Below are 22,666 nucleotides of genomic sequence, written 5' to 3'. Positions count from 1 at the left end.
AATATTTCAGCTCTTCTGTTTCAGGTTGGCCATAGGGTTTGGGTGTCATCACTTTTGGTGACTTTATGAACTACCTTTATACATCAACTATACTTCAATCAAAAAATAAATAAAATATAAAAAAGAACTATCTTTAAGACCCATAAATTATTATTGTGGATCTTAATAGCTAATACATCTGAATCCACACTGAATGCTTATTGGAGTTCATCCTAAGCCCTCACCATATCACATGTGGTCATGGGCCAGCTACCTCCTGACCTTAGAGTCAACCTGCCTGTAATGTTTAGGTCTTAAAATTTGTTTAACTAACCAGTTTAATGTGTATCACATAGAGGCAGAAACAAGCCTTGTTAGGAAACAGTCTGTTAGGGGGGCTGTCTGCTTAGCTTTACCCATTCTGGCTGAGCATCAACCACTTAACTGTAAGAGCTAGGTAGGGTTTCCTCAGGCCAGGAGCCACTCCACCTGATGGCATCGGCAGGCGGACGCGCAACCACTGCGCCACCAGGGAAGCCCTCAACCACTTAACTGTAAGAGCTAGGTAGGGTTTCCTCAGGCCAGGAGCCACTCCACATGATGGTACCTGAAGGGGTTCTTTAATTTGGAATTTTATGAAGACCTGAATGGGTTTATTCAGAATGACTCTGACTCTTTAATTAGAATTTCATAAGGTATTGATGTATTATAAAGTATACACAATGGATCTGGTACCAATTTTCAGTAGCATCTCCTCAGGAAACTGGTGACAGCCCAGTAACTAAGGTCTGGATTATTTTTCTTCTTTTATGTTTGGGGATTCTTTTGGGTTCTACAAGACCGTGCCCTATATCAGTTTTATGCTGACTGTTTGCTTATTTCTTCAGTGTCCTTATTATTTAATTCTTAATCCCTTACCTACAGTTTGCTGAAAGTACCATCTTTAGGTGCTCCATGAATTTGCTCCTCCCACTGTCTTCTCCATGCCATATTCTTGGTAACATGCTGCAGACTTCTATTCCCACTAATGGGAATGACCAGAAGCAGCCTCTGCTTTCCGTCCCTCCAGCCAGAGGGTTCCATGTGTTCTCTTGGACAGCTGCCTTCTCTTTGCAGCATCAGTGCCTTTCCCTTTTCACCATGTCAGTGGATGGGGCACTACAAATCTCTCGAGGGGAAAAGAGTCACTTTTTGTTAGGAAATGAAGAGAAAACTGATCTTTCGTTGCACATTTGCTGTGTGTTATAATTACACATCCCCCTGGAATTGGGAGGCCAGGATTAACTTGAGGGCTCACTGCTTAATCGCTTTATGCTCAATACTGTGAACCAAGAGGCTGGGGTTTCTAACCTGCCTCCTGCTGTTTGCCCTGATTACCTCTAGGGTCCCCTAACGAGCTTGCCTCTTCAGAGACTGGCCTTGTAACTAAAGCCTAAAGTAAGCAATTCTATAATTCTGTACTGTTTGAAACTTAACTCCACTAAAATGACATCATGAAACTGGGGCATTCTGAAGGATTCCTGACAAAAGAAAAATAAGTTTGACGAGAGCCTTCACGATCTTTGACTCACGTTTGAATCACATCTCCAAGCTCGCATCCTCTCAACTCAGCATTATTATGGATTTCAGATCATGGGGCCAGTGCTGAAAAACTGCGAACGTCCTGATCCTAAGCTCTTTTCTGTAAACTCTGGGACCTTCCTTTTGCTGACTTGCAAATGGCATACCCCTCAGCAAAACTGTCCACAGGTCCCTGACAAGGAGCCTTCACACACTGCAGTTGGCAGAAGCCCAGATGATGCAGTCGCTGCCCAAACACCAAGACTATCACACTCTAGGAAGCTTCAGTGAAAATGTCTGTTAAATGGAATTTCTTTTGCAGCCCCTAAAGGCAAGAGGACAACCACTAATCTAATGGCTTCTGGTTGACTAAGTTCCTAGTTCTAGGAACACTTAGCCCATCATTTGAGATCACAGACTTTCCCATACACAGGACATCACTGCAGTTTTCCAGGTAGACTATGATGCCAGAACTTTGTGTGCCTCATTTAGTGGAAAGACAGTATTTTTCAGTGGTATATGTGTAGGTATTTAAAAGACGAACTGCATCATTTGAAGTGCCCAAATGAAGCACAGATCCTCACCCTCCTATACACACACGCGCACACACACACACACACACACACACACACACACACACACACACACAGGTTGTGTTCCTCCATCCTTGGGGCTTGGAGTTCTCTAAAGCCCCACACATCCCTGCCTGTGGGTGGGGCGATCCCATCATAATCTGCCTATAGTGCTTGTACAGTCTAGATCAGACTTCAGGCTAGTGTTATTAGCAGATTCTTTTCTCAAACAATTATGATACAGAAATGAGATGTGAACATCAGAGAAGAAATTCCGTAGTTGATATGGACACATTTGATATGTGTCAAAATGTTAGGAAAGCCTGGATCCACCTGAGGACACTTGCAATGTCAAAGGCAGGTATTGAATAGCAGGGGATGCGAGATGCCCATAAGAAGAACGATTGGATGTGTCTCCTACACATTGGGAGCAAAGCTTGTACTTGTAGCTTTATTTCTCCTTTCTCCCCTCGTTCCTTGCTGCTTAAATGGTTGAGGATTATTATAGTTATGCAAGGGGGTTAGACTGGGAGTTGAAAATGGTCATTAAAGGGTGTGTTTTGTTTTTTTCTTAATGAGAAGAGGTTGAACTATAAGATGGTTGTGTAATGCGGAAGGAGGCTTAACCCGTATAAATCCTTGTCACTTTTGTTTGTTTGAACTGACTTTGCTCCCACGGTGCTGGCAAGCTCTCCTGTTATTTCCTATGATTTTCTAAGCCAGGCTGGTCTCTGCAATTCTAAGTGTCCCCTTAGTTCTCTTTACCACCCTCCTGCGGAGCTTAATGACCCCACAGGTCTTTTCAGAATCTGTAATGGATTGTTGTATTGAGCCTTATCAGAAATGGGCAACGGTTTAAATATAGAGGGGAGGAGGCCATGTGGTATTCCCTTGGTTCCCTGAAAACAGATTTTTTTAATGCCAAGCACAATTAAATGATCTTTCCAGTCCCATCTAGATCTAACATCCTATGACACTTCACCCAGTGCTGTCAGGAGAATAATCAGATTTTATCAGATAAAAGGCAAGAAACAAAAAAAGCAAAACTTACACCTTTGTATTAGAATTGGAATAAATATTACTTACAATATATAAAAATCCAATCAGAAGAATAATGTAAAAGTAAAACTCCAGTTCTGAAATTTAATATGTGCCACACAGAAAAATCAGTCTCTTTCCACATTTTTCACACTTCCATCCCTTCACCACCTTTTGTTCTAGGAACCCAACTGCTGTATTTAGATATAAATGCTCAAATATTCTGCTAAATGAAGCTACAGCTGCTCTGTCAGAAACATCACATTAAAATGTGTTCTGAAACCATTTGACAGTGTTCTGAAGACAACTTTCATTTCACGAGCTACAAAGCCAGCTCTGGGCATCATGAAGAATTTGAGCAGCCCCTGCAGTTCTTGAAGGAGCCCAGGAAGCCAGAGGGAGGGCAGTGGCAGAGGCCAGCCAGAGCTGAGCCGAGCGGAGTAGCCAGAAGAGAATAAGAATCTGGTTTTTTAGACCCAGTTTTATTTCTTTATTTCTTTTACATACTTCAAAGTCATTCACATGTTTGAAATTCTACAGGTACAATAGAAAAGACAGTGAAGGTCTCGCTTCCTTCCCAGTCTCTCAAACACCCAGCTTCACCACAAGCAGCAGGATTAGACTTTTCTTGAGCAAACCTGCAGATGTATTTCAGGCATATACTGGGTGAGCGAAAAGGTTCATTCGGTTTTTTCCGTAAGATGGCTCTAGTAGCACTTAGTTGTTGTTAATTTCATTTGCAACAATTTTGTTAGATTGTATGTGACAGCTGTCATATCAGTGTGCATTTAAAAAAAGACTTATCTAAGTCAGGAAGAGAAAAACAAATAGCTTATGCTAACACATATATATGGAATCTGAAAAAAAATGGTTCTGATGAACCTAGGGGGCAGCACAGGAATAAAGACACAGACATAGAGAATGGACTTGAGGATATGGGGAGGGGAGGGGAAGCTGGGATGAAGTGAGAGTAGCATTGACATATATACACTACCAAATGTAAATTAGATAGCTAGTGGGAAGCAGCTGCATAGCACAGGGGGATCAGCTCAGTGCTTTGTGATGACCTAGAGGTGTGGGATAGGGAGGGTGGGAGGGAGATGCAAGAGCGGGGAGATATGGGGATATATGTATACACGTAGCTGATTCACTTGTTATACAGCAGAAACTAACACAGCATTGTAAAGCAATTATACTCCAATAAAGATGTAAATAAATAAATAAATAAAGACATCAAAATTGGTGAATTTTTGTGTAGTCATTTTATATTGAAGACGAAAGAAAAACAACATTTTCAGAATATTATGCTTTATTGTTTCGAGAAAGATAAAAACGCATCTGAAATGCACAAAAAGATTTGTGCAGTGTATGGAGAAGGTGCTGTGACTGATCAAAGGTGTCAAAAGTGGTTTGCAAAGTTTCGCACTGGAGATTTCTTGCTGGATGATGCTCCAGGGTAGACCGGTTGAAGTTGATAGCGACCAAATTGAAACAATAATTGAGAACAATCAATGTTATACCACGCGAGAGATAGCAGACATACTCAAAATATCTAAATCAAGCACTGAAAATCATTTGCACCAGCTTGGTTATGTGACTCACTTTGATGTTTGGGTTCCACATAAATTAAGCGAAAAAAACCTTCTTGACCATATTTCCTCATGCGATTCTCTACTGAAACGTAATGAAAACATTCCATTTTTAAAACAAATTGTGACGGGCGATGAAAAGCGGATACTGTACAACAATGTGGAATGGAAGAGATTGTAGGGCAAGCGAAATGAACCACCACCAACCACACCAAAGTCCGGTCTTCATCCAAAGAAAGTGATGTTGTGTATATGGTGGGATTGGAAGGGAGTCCTCTATTTTGAGCTCCTTCCGGAAAACCAAACGATTAATTCCAACAAGTACTTCTCCCAGTTAGACCAACTGAAAGTGGCACTCTATGAAAAGCGTCCAGAATTAGTCAACAGGAAATGCATAATCTACCATCAGGATAACGCAAGACTGCCTGTTTCTTTGATGACCAGGCAAAAACTGTTACAGCTTGGCTGGGAAGTTCTGATTCATCCGCTGTAATCACCAGACATTGCACCTTCGGGTTTCCATTGATTTTGGTCTTTGCAAAATTCTCTTAATGGAAAAAATTTCAATTCCCTGGAAGACTGTAAAAGGCACCCTGAAACAGTTCTTTGCTCAAAGAGATAAAAAGTTTTGGGAAGACGGAATTAGATGAAGTTGCCTGAAAAATGGCAGAAGGTAGTGGAACAAAAGGCTGAATACGTTGTTCAATAAAGTTCTTGGTGAAAATGAAAAATGTATCTAACTTTTATTTAAAAAACCGAAGGCACTTTTTGGCCCACCCAATATATGCCAGCCCTTACTCTGTTCTCCCACCTTTCTTTTTTCTTTACACAGAGCAGTTCACTACGTATCCTATGATAAGTGATACCTCAGTATAGTTTAAATTGCATCTCTTTTATGAATGAGGTTGATTATGTTTTTCGATGTTTTAAGAGACTTTTTTTTAACATCTTTATAAGAGACATTTATATTTCCTTTTCTGTGGCGTGATCATATCCTTTGCTCACTTTTTTTCTATTGCATTTTTAGTCTTTATATCTGTTGACCAATAGGAGCTCTTTTATACTAGGGAATTGACTCTTCCACTGTGATAGGAGTTGCAAACAATTTTTTCCAGTTCGTTGGCTTTGTTCATGTTGGGTTTTGTCATGTAGAACCTTTAAATTTGGGGGAGGGGGTCAAATTTATCATTTTTTTCTTTTATGTCTTCTAATTTTTTATATAGTTAGGTCTTTCTTACTCTAAGATTATGAAACAATTCCTCCATGATTTCTTCCAGTGCTTTTATGATTTCAGTTGTTGCACTTAAATCTTTTGTCTTTTAAGAACACTTGGAATATATTCCAGCATCAGGTGTTAAGTATGGAGACAACCTTCTTTTTGTCTCCATGGCTAGTCAGTATCCCAACTCTCTATATTGTATGACTCACCTTTTCCCCACTGATCTCAGGTGCCCGTACATATTGGTTCCATTTCTGGACTTTGTATTCTATTCCATTGATCTGTTGATGTCATGTGATAGTATTATGCAGTTTTAATTATTATAGCTTTAAAATATGTTTTGACATCTGATGATGACCACCCCACACTTTCTTTGTCTCAACATTATTTTTGCTTTTCCATCTAGAATTATCTTGACTAGTTAAAAAAAATTCTGTCAGTATTTTTATTTGTATTTCATTAAATAACTTTGGGAGAACCAACATACTTTTTAAAGTCTTAGGTCTATATTCTTAGGAAGGAAAGGCTTTGATAGAGCAGGGGAAGAGAATAGACTCTCCCTTGTGCTGAATATATTCCATCGGAGAAATAAAAAGAAACACAATGGGAACTTTGTTTCAGGACAGCCTTTCCAAAAGTGTGTATCAAAGACCCTTCAGATGGTAATAGTAGAAACTTTAAAAAAAGGGATTCTGTGTTCAAAATATTGATCAGCACTGTCCACTGGATTGCCCCTTGGAGATTTACTATGAGCGATAGCTGTTAAAGACTATTAAAGTCCTGCAGTGCGGAAGTCTGAGAGACTGGAGAAATCCTGCAGTAAAGATGCCTGTTGACTTCTGTCTACCATGTTACTTCCCAAACTCGTTCCAATATGGAATCATTTCTCCAAACATCACCTCTTAATATTCCACAGTATGCTCAGAAAAACTCAGTTTGGAGATCTTCAGGCCAAACTGTAGATATTTAAAAGAGAATTTCTGCATGTAAAATCCAGTTCTTTGATTCTCAGCATCAGTGAGGTGAGGATCTAGGATATTTCTTTAGAAAATTATCTTTGAACCCTCAAGTATATCCCCATAGGGACAACAGGTGATCAAAATTTTTTCTCCTTCTTCCACTATTGGATTCCTATGTAAATTCTCTGAAATGGAACAAAATTGCACATTTTATGCCACCCTTCTGGTCCTTCTTTCTTTCCTTTGGCACTTATTAAGTACCTACTATGTGCTGGGCCCTGCCTAGTCCCCTTTCACAGTGAGGAAGGACTTTTACACCAGGGCAAGGAGACCCTGCAGCTGAGCCTTCAGGCCTCTCTCTTGCCTCATCGTCACCTCCTCAGGTTCACTCTGGGGTATAGATTTCTAAGAACAATTGCCCTGAAAACCATCTTTTTCTGTAAGGGAAAATCATAATCCTGGGCCTCTGGCAGCACCATCTACATTCCTGAAAATGACTGTGGCATAACAGAATCTGACTCCAGTCAGGATGAGGCAGCAGGCAAAAAAGAGAGAGGAATTCCTGCAAGTGGTAGGGACTCAATTTAAAACACAGAAGTTTCGGTGATATCATTTGCAAATAGAAAAGGCACAAAGGTAACTTAAGAAAAGCATGGAAAAAGAGCAGGGGTTCCTATTTAAATACCATTTAAAAATCATCTTCTTTGGTGGTAATCTTTCTCTATTATGAAATATCTTTGAAATAAGTACAGGAAAATGAGTAGAGGTAGCATCACTCAGAGGCAAAGCATCTAACTTGACTAGCTGGTGACTCAGCACCAAGACTGTTCTGGGCCCTGAGATGCTGGGATAACATCCTCTGCTGAAGACATCAGATCTCACAGTGGTCAGCACTGACTGGGATGAGAGATTTGTCCCTGGTTTTGGTGTGGTTCCATGTTCTTGATATAAATCTACAAGTGGCCCCCTGTAGGGTACGAAAAATGCAAAGAGGCATTCCAGGAGGCATAACAGAAGTGCCAAAGTGCATCAGGGTTTACTTTCAACCCCTAAAGCATGCCTAGGCGTGTGTGTGAGATGTCACTGCCCCCACCCCCGTGAACCGGGCTTTGCAAAGGACCATGGCAGAAGGCAGCAAGCTAGCCCATCAGATTTGGTTGGTCAGTGTCTTTTTTTTTATTCTTCTGCCCAAATGGGTATTTGACTATATGCCCTGCTCCCACCCCATTCCACAATCAACAATAGTTTGAAGGTCCATTGATGTGGTTCCTCCTACAGAAGACATATGGCTTTTTAATACAGAATTTATGTATGATTAAAAGCTTCCATATCTAGTAAGCTCCATTCTAGAAACAGAGAGTCCAGGGTGCCTTGGAACAAACGTCAAGTATGATCATAAGTGAGCCTTGCCTGTATCTGTAGGCATTTTCCTGGTGTCCTCTTCACCACCAGATATTCTGCAATTTCAGAGAAACCAATGCATTTTCCATGCTACGGTGCTATAGCAACAAAAGATGAGAAGCTGAAAGATCTACAGCTTCAGAGGTTCATGTTATGGAAAGGGGCCTTAGAGATCATTTACTGTAGTGGTTTTCACAGTGTGTTTCACAGAACCTGCAGTTCTATTTGCCACGATTCTTTCACTCTACAGTGACATAAAAACAGTTCAAACTGTCTGGAAAAATCCAGGGTTTATATCAGCATCAGGCATGCTTGGAACCAGTTGCTTAAATGATGTGTTCTTAAGTCACCCCCTCCCCGTTCCCCTTACCCTTGTCTCTTACTTCATCTTCCCTCTGTTTTAGAGCTTAATTCTCAGTCAGATGCTCTCCCATAAAGCAGCAAAGATGGTCAGCAGCAGCTCCAGAACAAAGAGCATCCTCCTTCCTGATATTTTCAGTAAAAAAACCCTTAGAATTAAGTTTCATTGACCCTGAATAGGTCATATGCTCACTTCCAAGGCAATCATACTGACTCTGCTTGGCCACATGTGGGTCACATTCCCATCTCTAGAGCTGGGGCCTGGGATCAGCCCTGTGTGAGTCAAATAGATTGGGAGAGAGAGAGAGAGAGATCTGAGTAGTTCCCTAGAAAAGGGGTAGATTCTTTTTACAGAAGAGATTCTAGAAGATTAAACGTAGCAGATGGCCACCAGCTCCATAATACCATCTCAGGGTCAGCCAAAGCAGTGACGGGGAGGGGAGGGAAGTAGGTAGCTCTCTAGTCCTCTTACACCTGCTTCAAAAAGAGCATCTCTGTTTTCTTCCTCTAGCTTTATTGAAATATAATTGACATATAACATTGTGTAAATTTAAGGTGATTTGATACACTTATATATTGCAAAATGATTACCACCATAATGTTAGCTAACACCCCTATCACCTCACAGAATTACCATTTCTTTTTGTGATGAGAACATTTAAGATGTGCTCTCTTAGCAACTTTCCAGTATACAATACAGTATTATTGACTATAATTAGCATGCTGTACATTAGATCTCCAGAACTTATTTATCTTATAACTGGAAGTTTGCATTCTTTGATCAACATCTCCCCCAGCTCCCTCACCCCTCCAGCCCCTGGTAACCACCATTCTAGTCTCTGTTTCTATGAGTTCAGTTTTTTAGATCCCACCATTTATTATATGTAAATAATATCATACAGTGTTTATCTTTCTCTGACTTATTTTACTTAGCATAATGCCTTCAGGGCCCATCCATGTTGTTGCAAATAGCAGAATGTCCTTCTTTCTCACAGCTGAATAATATTCCATTTTGTGTGTGTGTATATATATATATATACATACATATATATATATATGTGTATATATATATGCCACATCTTTATCCATTCACCTGTCAGTGGACATTTAGGTTGCTCCCATGTCTTGGCTATTGTAAATAGTGCTGCTATGAACATGGGATATAGATATCTCTTTGATATCCTGTTTTCATTCCCTTTAAATATATACTCACAATTGGAATTGCTGGATCATATGGTAATTATATTTTTAATTTTTTTGAGGAACCTCCATATTGTTTTCCATAGTGGCTGCAGCATTTTACATTGCCATCAGCAGTCACAAGGGTTCCCTTTTCTCCACACCCTCTCCAACTCTACTATCTCTTGTCTTTTTGGTGATAGCCATTCTAACATGTGAGGTAATAACTCATTGTGGTTTTGATTTGCATTTCCCTGATTAGTGATGTTGAGCACATTTTCATGTATCCAGTGGCCATCTGTTTATCTTCTTTAGAAAAATGTCTATTCAGGGAATTCCCTGACAGTCCAGTGGTTAGGGGTCCGTGCTTCCACTGCAGGGGGCATGGGTTCGATCCCTGGTCAGGGAACTAATATCCCGCATGGCGCACGGTGTGGCCAAAAAATTTAAAAATTCAAAAAAAAAAGAAAGAAAAATATCTATTCAGTTCCTCTGGCCATTTTTAAATTGGATTGTTCTTACGCTATCAGTGGCTGTATCAATTTACATTCCCACCAGCAGTGCAGGAGGGTTCCCTTTTCTCCACACCCTCTCCAGCATTTATTGTTTCTAGAGTTTTTGATGATGGCCAATCTGACCGGTGTGAGATGATATCTCATTGTCGTTTTGATTTGCATTTCTCTAATGATTAATGATGTTGAGCATTCTTTCATGTGTTTGTTGGCGATCTGTATATCTTCTTTGGAGAAATGTCTATTTAGTTTGCATTCTTTGATCAACATCTCCCCCAGCTCCCTCACCCCTCAAGCCCCTGGTAACCACCATTCTAGTCTCTGTTTCTATGAGTTCAGTTTTTTAGATCCCACCATTTATTATATGTAAATAATATCATACAGTGTTTATCTTTCTCTGACTTATTTTACTTAGCATAATGCCTTCAGGGCCCATCCATGTTGTTGCAAATAGCAGAATGTCCTTCTTTCTCACAGCTGAATAATATTCCATTGTGTGTATATATATATATATATATACCACTTCTTCATCCATTCATCCATTGATGGACATTTAGATTGTTTCCATATCTTGGCTTTGTGAACACTGCTGCAGTGAACAGGGGAGTGCATATGTCTCTTTAAGATTCTGTTTTGATTTCCTTTGCATAGATACCCAGAAGTGGGAATGCTGGATCATATAGTAATTTTATTTTTAATTTTTTGAGGAATCTCCATACTGTTTTCTATAGTGACTGCACCAATTTACATTCCTATCAACAGTACACAAGAGTTCCCTTTTCTCCATATCTGTTTTTTTAAAAAATCTTTTTTATGCACTAGGATTCTGTGTTAGATGTAATTTGAAGAAAATGACTTGTAATTTGCTGCTAAACCAGAATGTTTAGATACCGCAATTTTATTTAAACTCTCTCAGTTTGTAAGCTGAGTCTCAGAGATATTATGTCATTTTTCTCACAGTTACACAGCTAGTTGGTGGAAAAATTGTGATGCCAATATGTCAGAGATTCATAGCCTACTAACATATCTGAAGACCTATTGTATAGAAGGCCTTGTTCAAGGCACTGCATAGAAATACAAAGATGAATATCTCACAGAGCTCACAATAATTTAGGGAATATATGACAAACACATATAAAGAGAATTCCTAGGAAAAAAATGTGTGACAGTCTTTATTTTTCAAAAATGTTACAGCAGTGTGTATGGTCCCACATTCTCTTCCAGAATTTCTCCCCCCTCAAGGAGTGGAGTCTATTTCCCATCCTCTTGAACCTGGGCAGGCTTGTGAAGCTCCAACAAATTGAATGCGGCAGAACTTTTGAAGCTAGGTTAGGAAAGGCAATACAGTTCCCACCTGGCTGTCTCTCTCTTAGGATGTTCAGCTGTGGAAATCAGCTACCTTGCTGTGAGAAAGCCCCAACCAACTCCCACAGAGAGCCCACATGGAGAAGCCACGTGGAGAGAACTGAGCTCCCCTGCTGATGGCCAGAATCAACTGCCAGACACGAGAGTGAGTAAATCTGGCCCCTGGGTTAGTCTTTGATCTCAGGCACCAGACTCTATGGAGCAGAGAAAAGCCATCCCCCCTGTGTCCCATCCAAATTTCTGCCGCACAGAATCTGAGAGCATGATAAATGGCTGTTTTATGCCAGAGAAACTGGAGCAGAGTAATTCTGTCTGGATCTCCATAAATGGTGTAATGAACAGTAGAAGCTATTGCTGTGAATTGCCCAGATGTTTTTCTCCCACCCACTTCCTTAGGTTACAAACCAGACTCTTTGGTCTGGGCTGATCGTAGTACTCCATTCCCTTGGACACCTTGATTAAGGCAAGGATAAGCACACGACCCAAGTAGGGCCAATCAAGGCCTTTCTGGGTTGATAAATGTTCAACGAGAGAGAGAGAGGTGTCTCAGACTGCTGAGGTATTGGGCTGAGAGGGGGTTGTAAGATAAAAGATTGAGGTAGAGAGAGAATTCTAGCTGCACTAAGTCCCGATTAGGTCCTAGTTTCTGCGGCAATCCCTTCAAACATGTGCCACCCTAGTGTTCTTCCCAACCACTCAAACCAATAATTTTCCTTTTTTGTGTATTGGATTTCTATCCCTCTCCTCCAAGAGTTCTGCCTAATTTAAAAGGCTTTGTGAAGGATAAAGCATTGGAACTGGGTCTTGGAAGGTGATAGGGTACTGAAATTCTGAAATGGAGAAGGGGCTTTAGAAGGGGGAAAATGTCCACGGAGGAGGGAAGCAGAGCAACTGAAAGTACTGACTCAGTCACCTGGTCCTGGGTCCAAATGCAGCTCCACCCCTGACCCATATAGAGAACTTGGACTTTACCTCATTCAGCTGCAGTTTCCTCCTCTGTGAAATAAAGAAAATAGCGCCTACGACATGGAGTTATTGTGAGGATTAAGTGACACTTATAACCCATATTATCCCAGTGCCTGGTGCATGTTAAGGTTTATTTGGTGGCAGCTGTGAAAGGAGAGCATGGATTGTGGATGAAGCAGCACGTGGCAGGAGTGTGGCTGAGATCAAGCTGGAGCAAGAGGCCAGAGCCGGATTGTGGAGGGGATTGCCTCACTGTGTTAGCTGGGCAAGGAGGAGCCATGGCCGTTTTCCCAGCGGAAATGGTCGGAGATGTGACTACCATATATAAGTCACATTTTGATAACAGGAATTCCATTTCATTATGGCATCAGAGATGTACCTCCCATATATAAATCACATTTTGATAACAGGAATTCCATTTCATTATGGCATCATGAAGCAGTATCACCTCATGTGTACACATAATATATTTGGATTTAATTTTGAGATTGGTTCTAAAAGCATATGGACCCAGATGTCAGGTATTCCCCACCTTCTGCACCCACAAGCACAGTCTCTGCTTTTACTCCTTGCAGATCTGGCCTGGATGCCTATTGGATGTTCCGCTTTTATCACCATGAAGAACTGACTCAAGCACAAGCACTGGTGAGCAAATGTAGAGTTTATTAAAGATTTTTGTAGTGAACAATATCAGTGCTCTATCAGATCTCCTCAGATTCCCCTTTTACCATTTTGTGCTCTCCCCCGATCCCCACCTGCCCCTTCGGCTTCTAACAGTCAGCACTTGTGCAACTCTTTTTCCGAGAACACTGTGGGTTCTCAGATAGACCGACCTTGGGCTACTGGAGCCACTTTCCCTCCACAGTGAGCCCGGAGCGCTTGGGGATTTATTCCCTTCCTCCATCCCATGCCTGACCAGTGACTGACAAGTGCAGGGGTGTGGAAGCCCAGCTCCCCGCCTCTGGTGGGGACCACCCTGAGCTGAACTTACACTCCGGAGTTCCCGTGTAGGATCAGGCTGACTGACTTTGCTTGGCTCACAATGTTAGCTTGACTTTTCCCTCTTCCCCGTCTCATTTCCCTGCTTCCTTACCGGTCTCCCTTAATAAACCCCCTGCACACCATCCTAGCCTCAGGGTCTGCTTCTGGGAAGTAGTTTTCTAGGTCACGTGGAAGGAATTTACCGTGTACCTCCTCCAGCAAATAACTTCAGAATCCCCCTTAGACATTGCAGCTCTCCCACTCTGCTAAGAAATAAATTTTTCCTTCTTTCCTTTCTTGCATACAAAGCCTCTTGTTATTGGTTCATTCCTCTCTCCCTGAATCCTGCGTCCTCAGTTGCAAATTCCCACCTCTATTTTGCAGAACAGGTCTACCTCAGCAACCACCCAAACTTATGTACCAAACCATCAGGGTGCAACAATATTAAAACCCTGAAATCAGCAAGACCCTCTCTCCTTAGAAAGCAATTTAGGAAACATCTTTTATCGTAAGAGCCTGCCTCTTGGGACCTCACCCTTACTCCAAGTGACTTACCAACGTATCAAATACTATGCTCCCTCTGAGAGGACCCATCTTACTAGCTGGGCTAATATCAGGTTTTTTCCCATTCATTTTCTACATCTATCTGTATTGCATGTGTGTATGTACGTATGTATCTACCTATCTGAATAGAACTGTATAAAACTTCCCTTACTCGTTTGGGACAAGTATTTACAAACATTTGATTTCTTCACACTCAAAAAAATGGCAGTGGGATGATTTGAAAATTGAAAAGCCCTTTTTGGGGTGGGAGAAGAGCTTTATGAGTAGGAAAGTATGGGCTGGGCCGAAGGGGCTGGCATGGAGCTTCCCAAGTTCCTTGGTCTCCAGACATCAAAGCTCAGATCCACCTGGCTTCCCTCACCATCCAGGCATGTTTGTTTTTACTGCCCTGGAAGTTTGCTGTAAGCAACTTGATCTACACCTACTGCAGCATGTCTCTAAGCCCTTTCATGGGAAGCCGCTGGCTGGTGGTGCAAACTAATGAGTGTTTTCCGACACAAAGCCTCCAATTGAGATTATGAAGTAATTTATTAGGCTCCTACTGCAGTTAGCACAGACAGTTCCTGCTCAGAACAGACTAATTAAAAACTTCCCTACCATGTACAATTTCAGTTGTGTTGGAAAAAAAAAAAAATAGAACAATACCTCTGTGGTAATTTTTCATAGAAAGGAAATAATGATTTCTAAAAAAAATTGTAGAAGCTTTGTGTTGCTTAAATAGACAAAATCAGCATCTGTGGGTTTTGGTGTGTAACTAACATGATTGCCTTTATGTAGAATAGATCTAATTTCCCACCTCTAACTCTGATATGATGTTTTCCCTGAGTTCAGTTGAAAAGGAAGGTAAGAGTCAATGTTACCAATTGTAGGGAAGAACTGGGTTTAAAACTATTTTTATTTTTTTGGGGGGGTGGTAACATATATAACCCTGATGGCCCTATTTGTTCCAAGTTCAGGAGTCATTCTCCTTTAATAGCCAAATATCCAACATCTAAGCCCCTAATATTCTATCAGGCGAGCCTCTCCAGGGTGCCCTGGAATCTCTCAGGAACACTTACACATTTCAAAATTTACCCTGGTTGTTGCTTTTCACCTTGGCCTGACATCTGGCCTCGAACCATGGCTACTTTCTGTGTCAAAACTCAGACTGTTATAAGCTACTTGTTTACTGTTATTCCAAGAAAAATATTAAAGAAACATTTAACCAAGCCTTGAGCATGCCAGTTCAAGTGACACTGAGTGACACTGAAACCTCTAGAGCCTTATATAGCCTCTTCTGGACCTGTTTGAGAACTGCACCTGTGCCTTAAGGGAGACTTTACAATCCACTTTTGAACCAATCAGAAATTTGGAAAAACTTCTTCTCCATATTATATCTTTCCCTTCACTTTCAGCTTTGGGGGCACTCACTGACTTTTCTTAAGGAACATGAATCTCCTTTGCCTGGTTGGTAATAAACTCTTGCCTTCATTTTAGATTATTTTGGTGGTCTTTGTATTGATTGTGTGACAGTGGACCCTGGCTGCTGTATTAATTCCCCAAATTTCAACTAAGATGGAGCTGTGAAATTTCATAAAGCTTTTCTGAAGAGTAGGGTCAAAGAACACAGGGAGTCGGGGGCATCTTAAAACTGGACACCACAAGTGTCTTGTTTTAGGTCCTTTGGCCATTCTCTTCCACAGGGATCCCCTCACCGTTATCCCTCCTCTTACCTCCAGCCCTGGGCCTTGTTGCTGGCCAGTTTGCATCCCTACAAAATGAGTGCTCTTGCCAAGTTCCTGCCTGCCCACTGCAGACCCATACTCCACTAGCACCACTCCCAGGCCCTCCTCACCCATAGTCCATGCCAGTCTCTCAACAGCATAATCATCTCAGATGACTGTCGTCAATAAAGACTACCTTTTACATTTTCATGTGGAGCAGTTTAGCTCCTCATTGTCTAGAAGCTCTTCATTGCAACTAAGGATCATAGCTTCACTTTTGCACAAAGGATCATTAAAGTTTTACAAAAACAAAGGAATGGTGCCCTCAGAGGTGAATGCAAACCTCCATCTTTAAAGACTAGAAAAATTATTGATGGTTAAAAAAAATCTGTCTCCCTCCCTCCCTTCCCTCCCCTTGGGGGTCTAGCTGAGAGCATCTTCCTTACACTTTATAAGTCATTTGCTTCTACGGTGTGTGAGGAACAGTACCCAGAACTGAGGAGGCAGACAGACTAAGACACAATCCCTGCTCTTAAGAAGTTCATGGCGTCCTAGAGGATCCCCAGTGACAACAGTGGGATAAGAATAGCAGATGCGGTGTAAGATGCAGACATAACACAGAGCAAGAGAGTCAGGAAAGGCTTCCAGGAAGAGGCTGCACACCAGTGGGTTTTGAAGCACCAACAAGAATTTACAAGATGGATGAAATGGGAAATGCTTTCAGGCAGAGGAAACAAGGGCGATGATATGGTGGCCAGAACTATGCTGGCCATATGGGGCTTATTAAAGGTGGGTAGGCCTAAAGCACAGAGTAAGTGCAGGGGGAGTGGGAGAAAACACAGGGATCAGATCTCTCCTGGATTTTACTGCACAGGTGATGAGGAACGTTGGAAGCATTTTGAGCTGAGGACGGTGGGATCTGGGGTGGGGACAGGTGGAGGGTGACATGATGAGATTGGTGTTTTAGGAAGATCACTGAGGTTTTTAGCTAAAGAGCAAGATACCAGTCAGAGAAATAGTCCAGGTGAGAGGCACTGAGACCTCACATGAGGCTGTGGGAATGAAAGGGAAAAAGAGCTGTGAAGGCTCTCTGGGAGGTTCAATCAGTAGGATTTATTGTTTGATTTAATGTGGAGGGTGAAGGAAAAAGGGTCCAGTGGGGCAGCAATGTTTTTGATGGGTGGACGGTGGCACCGCCAGCTAAAACCTGGAGTACAAGGAGGGAAACTGGTTGTTGGTAGGGGAAGGGATGGAGGATGGGGTGAAGCTGAGAAGGAGGGGGTGGTGGTTGTCAAGTGATGAATTCTGGTTTGGGAACATCGTGAATCTGGTTTCTTGCCAGACTTTTGAAGATGACTGGTTAGTTAGTTGGACACACGGATCTGAAATTCAGCACTGATATACGGACAGATGATGTAGACTTTAGGTGGTAATTATAACCATGAAAGGACATTTTATACTCCAGGGAGAAGTGTAGAGTGAGAAGGGAAAGGAAAAAGGGTTGACTATGGAATCCTGGGATATGTCGCTTCCATTTTTATAATTTTTAGGGAGCCTCTGCCTCTATATTTATTTGGAACATTTGGCAAATAATATAATAGGTAATCCATCTGTAAGCAAGATATTTTTCAGATAAGTGAAATCAACTTGAGATACCAAGTAAGCACATATTAGTGCACAATAAGTATTTCTTGAATGCATGAGCATGAATATTCATTTTGCTCAGTTTTGCAGTAAGCACTGTGAATATCACAAATATGTATGCTGCAGCAGAAGGTTAAAAAGAGAAGGGCAGCACATACTCTAACCATAGCAACAAGGTTGGGGATAGCATCATCCAGAAGGTTATAGTTGTTAAGAATGTTTGCTCCCATGAGCCCTCGCAACTAAGCAGCAATGATACCAGTTCACTGTGATAGTGGAAAAAAAATGACCTTGCTGATGTGATGCAAGGGTTAATGGGGGCAGCAAGGTATGCATTTCTTAATTTCTTGATAACAAAAAGAGTAATAAGCTACAGCCTCCTCTGGGTCTCTTGACAAAGAGCAAGTCCCACTTTTCCACATTTCTGTACATTAACCCCAACAATCTCTAATGCACCTGATGTCCCACAGAAACTTGCATTTTTGCATTTTAACCAGAACAAAGACCTAGAATTCATGCCAAATCCTAGAGGATGAAATAGAACAACATTTCCACTTGATGTCATGAAAATATGCAATGGCCAGCTAGTTTGGCTCCAGTGGCTTTGAAGATCAAAGTTTGGAGAGGTCCTTGTGAGGGCATTTCCAGGCGAGATGGGAGTTTTCCAATCTCTCTAATACCTGACCTATGGTCCCACAATCTCACAGCATTTCTGATTTAAAATGACTTTGTTGCTAGAGGGAAATGTCTTTCCATCTCAGAGTTCAGCCAACAGACAGAGATGACCCTTTGCAAAGAAAGTCGTCTAAACCTGTACTTCTTCAGAAAAGGGAGTGACATAGTGAGGTCACAATTGCTTTGTAAAACTTACCACTACTTCCCCAGGCAGTTCTAGTGTGATATGTAAAGTCCACTTCATTTTGTCCTTTGGACATCTGTGAGGCTCTGACTGCCCATGAGATAGTAGCACAACAGTACACGCCATACTCGCCAGAATTCTTGTGGGTAGATTACTAAACAGCCTCCAGACACTGGAGCCCATGGAGTTTTAGGTTTAGACTCAGCCTTGGTTGGACAAACCTTAAAAGATCATTTAGTGCAACCCCTTAGGCCAGCAGTTCTTTATGAAGCGATTACTTGTAAATTACTTGTTTTCACAGAAGTACTGCATTATCAATAAAGTATGAAAGTTTTTTAAAGACTTCCTTTTTTCTTCTTCGTAAATTAGAACAGATTCAAGATTATCCTACAATAATGTCTGTCACACTATGTTCTGATAGGCTTTTTGGGCAGGGGAGGAAGGGGTCCTATCCTGCAGTTATTCTAATAGAATATTAGAATATAATAGAATATAATAGAATATTTCTATTCTAATAGAAACTGAGCATAGCTTACAACCCACTCTTTCTATGTCATCTCTCTTAGCAGTGTACGGGGCGCTAAAACTTCATCCAGTTTGTGTTGCTTCAGAAAGTTTGAGAGGCTAAGCTTCAAACCCACGTCAGCACCTCAGGGTGTGCTTGGATACCTCCAGCAGCGGGGAACTTACTACCTTCCCAGACAGCTCACTCTACTAGCAGACATCTGTCATTGTTCCAGTGTTCTCTGTGCCTCCATCAACCCTGGTTCTGCCCACTTGAGCTATAAAGAGTAATTCCAAGTCTACTCCTGGGTGGTTGTCTTCAATATCGTAGGAGGCCACTTTCCTGTCTCATTTTGAGTATTTTCTTGGGTACAACTTTGCCTGTTCTTTAGCTGCTCTTTGTATGATGAGCTGGTTTCAAATTCCCACCTCTCCTGAGTGCCTCCATCCAAGTGCAGATCAGTTTGGCTATGTCTCTCTTAGTGAGTAGTGTCCAGAATTGAACACTCTGCCTCTCACAAGCCCATAATTTCTTATCTCACTCAAGTAAGAGAGGCTAATACTGTCTTCCCTAAGAAACAGCTTGAGTCCTGACCATAAAATGTGTTAATTCTGTGGTTTTGTCCTCTGATAAGGAGGAGCATTAATAGGAAACTGAGACCTACTCCCTCCAGCCCTCCACACTCACTTCCAGAGGTACCTTCCCACACATCCTCTTCCCTTCGACCACCACTCATCCTTCTCCTTCAGGCCAGAACTGCTGGTCCAAGGGGTTGGACTAGATGATCTCTAGGTGTCCAACCAAGAGTTCAGACTACCTCTGAAGCCTAATGTGAGAGCTTATATTTAGGAGCTCTGAGAAGTATGAAACTCCTGATAGTAAGGTTCACTTGGGTAATATTCTGTTTCTTTCAAATGAGGGAGGTGCTGCCCCCACCAAGTGGACCTTTAAAATGTGTGTGAGCCGTTCTAGTTGTCACAGTATTGGGAGGCAAGTGTCACTGGTATTAGAGCCATGGATGTGAAATGTTTTGTAATGCTTGGGACAGTCTCACACAAGGAAGAATTGTCCCTTCACAAATTCCCAGAGTGCCCCCGATACATGAAAATGGAGGGAGCGCAGGACTAAATGAGAAGACCAGGTTCCAGTCCTGTTCTTGCTCTTACTTGTCTCGTTTTTCTCATTTGTAAAATGGGTGGAAACACAAAGCTGTTATGAGGACTAAGTCTCAAGCATTTTGTCAGAGCGTCCTTTATGACACTTGACTATTTAAAATTCATCCTCCTTTCAGCCCACGTGGTTTGGGTGGGCCTGACCCCATACCAGCTGGGGGTGGTGGGATGATGTGACCTAGGGTTACCAGTCAGCTAATTCTGTTCTCATGACTCAGTGATTGGTTCATGGGAGGGTACACAATCATCACTCAGGCCAATGGTAATCAGGCCCTGATTTTCATTAAAACTTGTGGGAGAAGAGAAGCTCTGTTCTCTGGTCAAATTGGGTCTTGGAGGATGTGAGCCTGAAACTGTGAGTGGTTACATGGATGGAGCCTGAATGCAATGCCAGCCCAGCATAAGGAAAGCTAAGAGATTGAGTGAAATGACTCGTGTGCATTATTCAAGCCCCTGGATAAAGCTAAACCTGGGGGGTTTTTTGTATGTTTTTTTTAACATCTTTATTGGAGTATAATTGCTTTACAATGGTGTGTTAGTTTCTGCTTTATAACAAAGTGAATCAGCTATACATATACATATACCCCCATATCTCCTCCCTCTTGCATCTCCCTCCCACCCTCCCTAACCTACCCCTCTAGGTGGTCACAAAGCGCCGAGCTGATTTCCCTGTGCTATGTGGCTGCTTCCCACTAGCTATCTATTTTACATTTGGTAGTTAAACCTGGGTTTTAAAGATAAACCTAGCCACTTTAATTATGTGAGAAATACATTCCATTTGTTAGTTAAGCCAGATCGAGACACTTACAACAAAAACAATCCTGACTTACTCAGCACTCACTTCTATCTACCTTGAACTACGGTTACTAGTATCTCCTCCATTTGACTCCAGGCTCCTTGAAGGTAGTTATCTTTGAACCCTCCAAACTATCCCAACACTAGATGTTAGTGTAGCATAAAGAAGCAACCCCCCAAATATTTGATGTATGAGTAAAATGAAATAAAAATGGTATATATGAAAGAGTTTTGTTAACTCTCAAGTATCTTACAAATGAATAGCATATTATATATATCAAATTTCTCATGAATGTTTCCTCCTAAAACCTTTGTCTAGTGAGATGTTCTAGAGCAATAAGATTAGTATGCAAGCAATGGTATTGCTCACCCAGTTTGTTTTCACATTTGTCTCCATTTCAACATTGTCCTGAACAATCTTTTCTCGCTATTGTGTCCCTAATAGTCTCCCTTGTTAGACCGGGTTTCTCCAGTGCAAAGATCTTTTCTGCTTCGTGTTTGTGTCCTCATTGCCTGTGGGTTATGCTCAGTTGTTTGGATGTGCTCCTGCCCCTCCTTAGCTCTCTTACTACTGTGGGCTTTCGAGGTCCCAGAAAGTGCATCCCTGTGGCCTAATGGTATCCTGGAGGACTTGTGGCATGTCCTTAACTTTCATTCATTCAGAAGACATTCATGTGCTGGGCATGGTCTCTGGGGATTCATGCTCTTGTGGCACTCCCAGACAAGTACATAGGCAATTACAATGCAGTCTGGTAAGCGCTAAGATGGGGGAAGCGTGGGGGGTTATGGGAGTAAACAGGAAGTTCCTAGGCTGATGGCAATCAGGGAAACATTCCTGGAAGGAGTGGCATCAAAGCTGAGTCCTAAAGGGTGAGTAGGAATTAGCCAGACAATGAGTCTCCCAGTCAAAGGGAATGGCAAGGACCACAGGGTCAGTGGGCAGGGGAGCATATGTGTTGGAGAGCTGGGCATGGTGCAGAGTGGCTGCAGTGCACTTCTAGATGTGGTGCCGCTTCAAAGGCTTTGCTTCTGTTTCTTCTGGGTCAGGGTCCCCTTTCCACAGCCCAACCAGGCCATGCCCTTCTTTGCCTTATTTGGTGGTTTTCTTGGCTATACCTGTTAACTTCAAATGATGTCAGGATGCCAGGTGATGGTATGCCCAGTTCAACTGGGCAGAGGGCCTGGTTGGAGTTCTTCCTTTCATCTTCATTGATTAACTTCGCTGGAGGAATTCAAGCCTCATCAGAGTATATGCTGGCCTGCCTAGCTTAGAATTAGGTGCCTGATGATTGCAACCACCTCACAGATGATTCTGGGTGTTTTTATGAAAAAAAGACCTAGGGCTTAAGGAAAGTAAAGTCTGGGGTGGGAGGGGTAGAGACAAGAAGTGCTGTGTGTTGGTGGAGGATGGGCCTGCCACTGACGCATTCAGTGATAAGAGTCTTATTCCCACACTGGACAGCTTTGGAAATCTGCTGAGAGCATCAGTCAGGTGGGAAGGCCCTTGGTAGCCCATAGACTTGTATGATTTATATTCCTCCAGAGATGGATGTTGAAATTGAGACTCACAGCAAAATGCAGTCACTACTCTTTGCTGTTTGATGGCAAGCCATTTCCCCACCTTCTACGTGGGGGCACCCTTTCAGAGTTCTGCTGGGACTTAAGGCTCTGCTTTTATTTGTTTTGTTTTTGTTTTTTGTGGTATGCGGGCCTCCCTCTGCTGTGGCCTCTCCCGTTGCGGAGG

At 42.0% G+C, this 22,666-nt stretch overlaps 1 long non-coding RNA gene across 1 annotated transcript in view; it reads left to right on the top strand.

The window, feature by feature from the left end:
* The first annotated feature begins 11,754 nt into the window (after positions 1 to 11,754).
* Positions 11,755 to 22,666, top strand: part of LOC114486890 (uncharacterized) — an 18,181-nt gene continuing 7,269 nt past the window's right edge. Inside the window, exons 1-2 of the long non-coding RNA XR_003681285.1 lie at positions 11,755 to 11,878; positions 13,275 to 13,344. This is a non-coding gene — a long non-coding RNA (uncharacterized lncRNA). The remainder of the gene's footprint in view (positions 11,879 to 13,274; positions 13,345 to 22,666) is intronic.

The sequence above is a fragment of the Physeter macrocephalus genome, chromosome 9, assembly GCF_002837175.3.
Source record: "Physeter macrocephalus isolate SW-GA chromosome 9, ASM283717v5, whole genome shotgun sequence".
Taxonomy (NCBI): domain Eukaryota; kingdom Metazoa; phylum Chordata; class Mammalia; order Artiodactyla; family Physeteridae; genus Physeter; species Physeter macrocephalus.
Note: the sequence above shows the minus strand (reverse complement) of the source record. Positions and strands in the feature narration are given on the sequence as shown.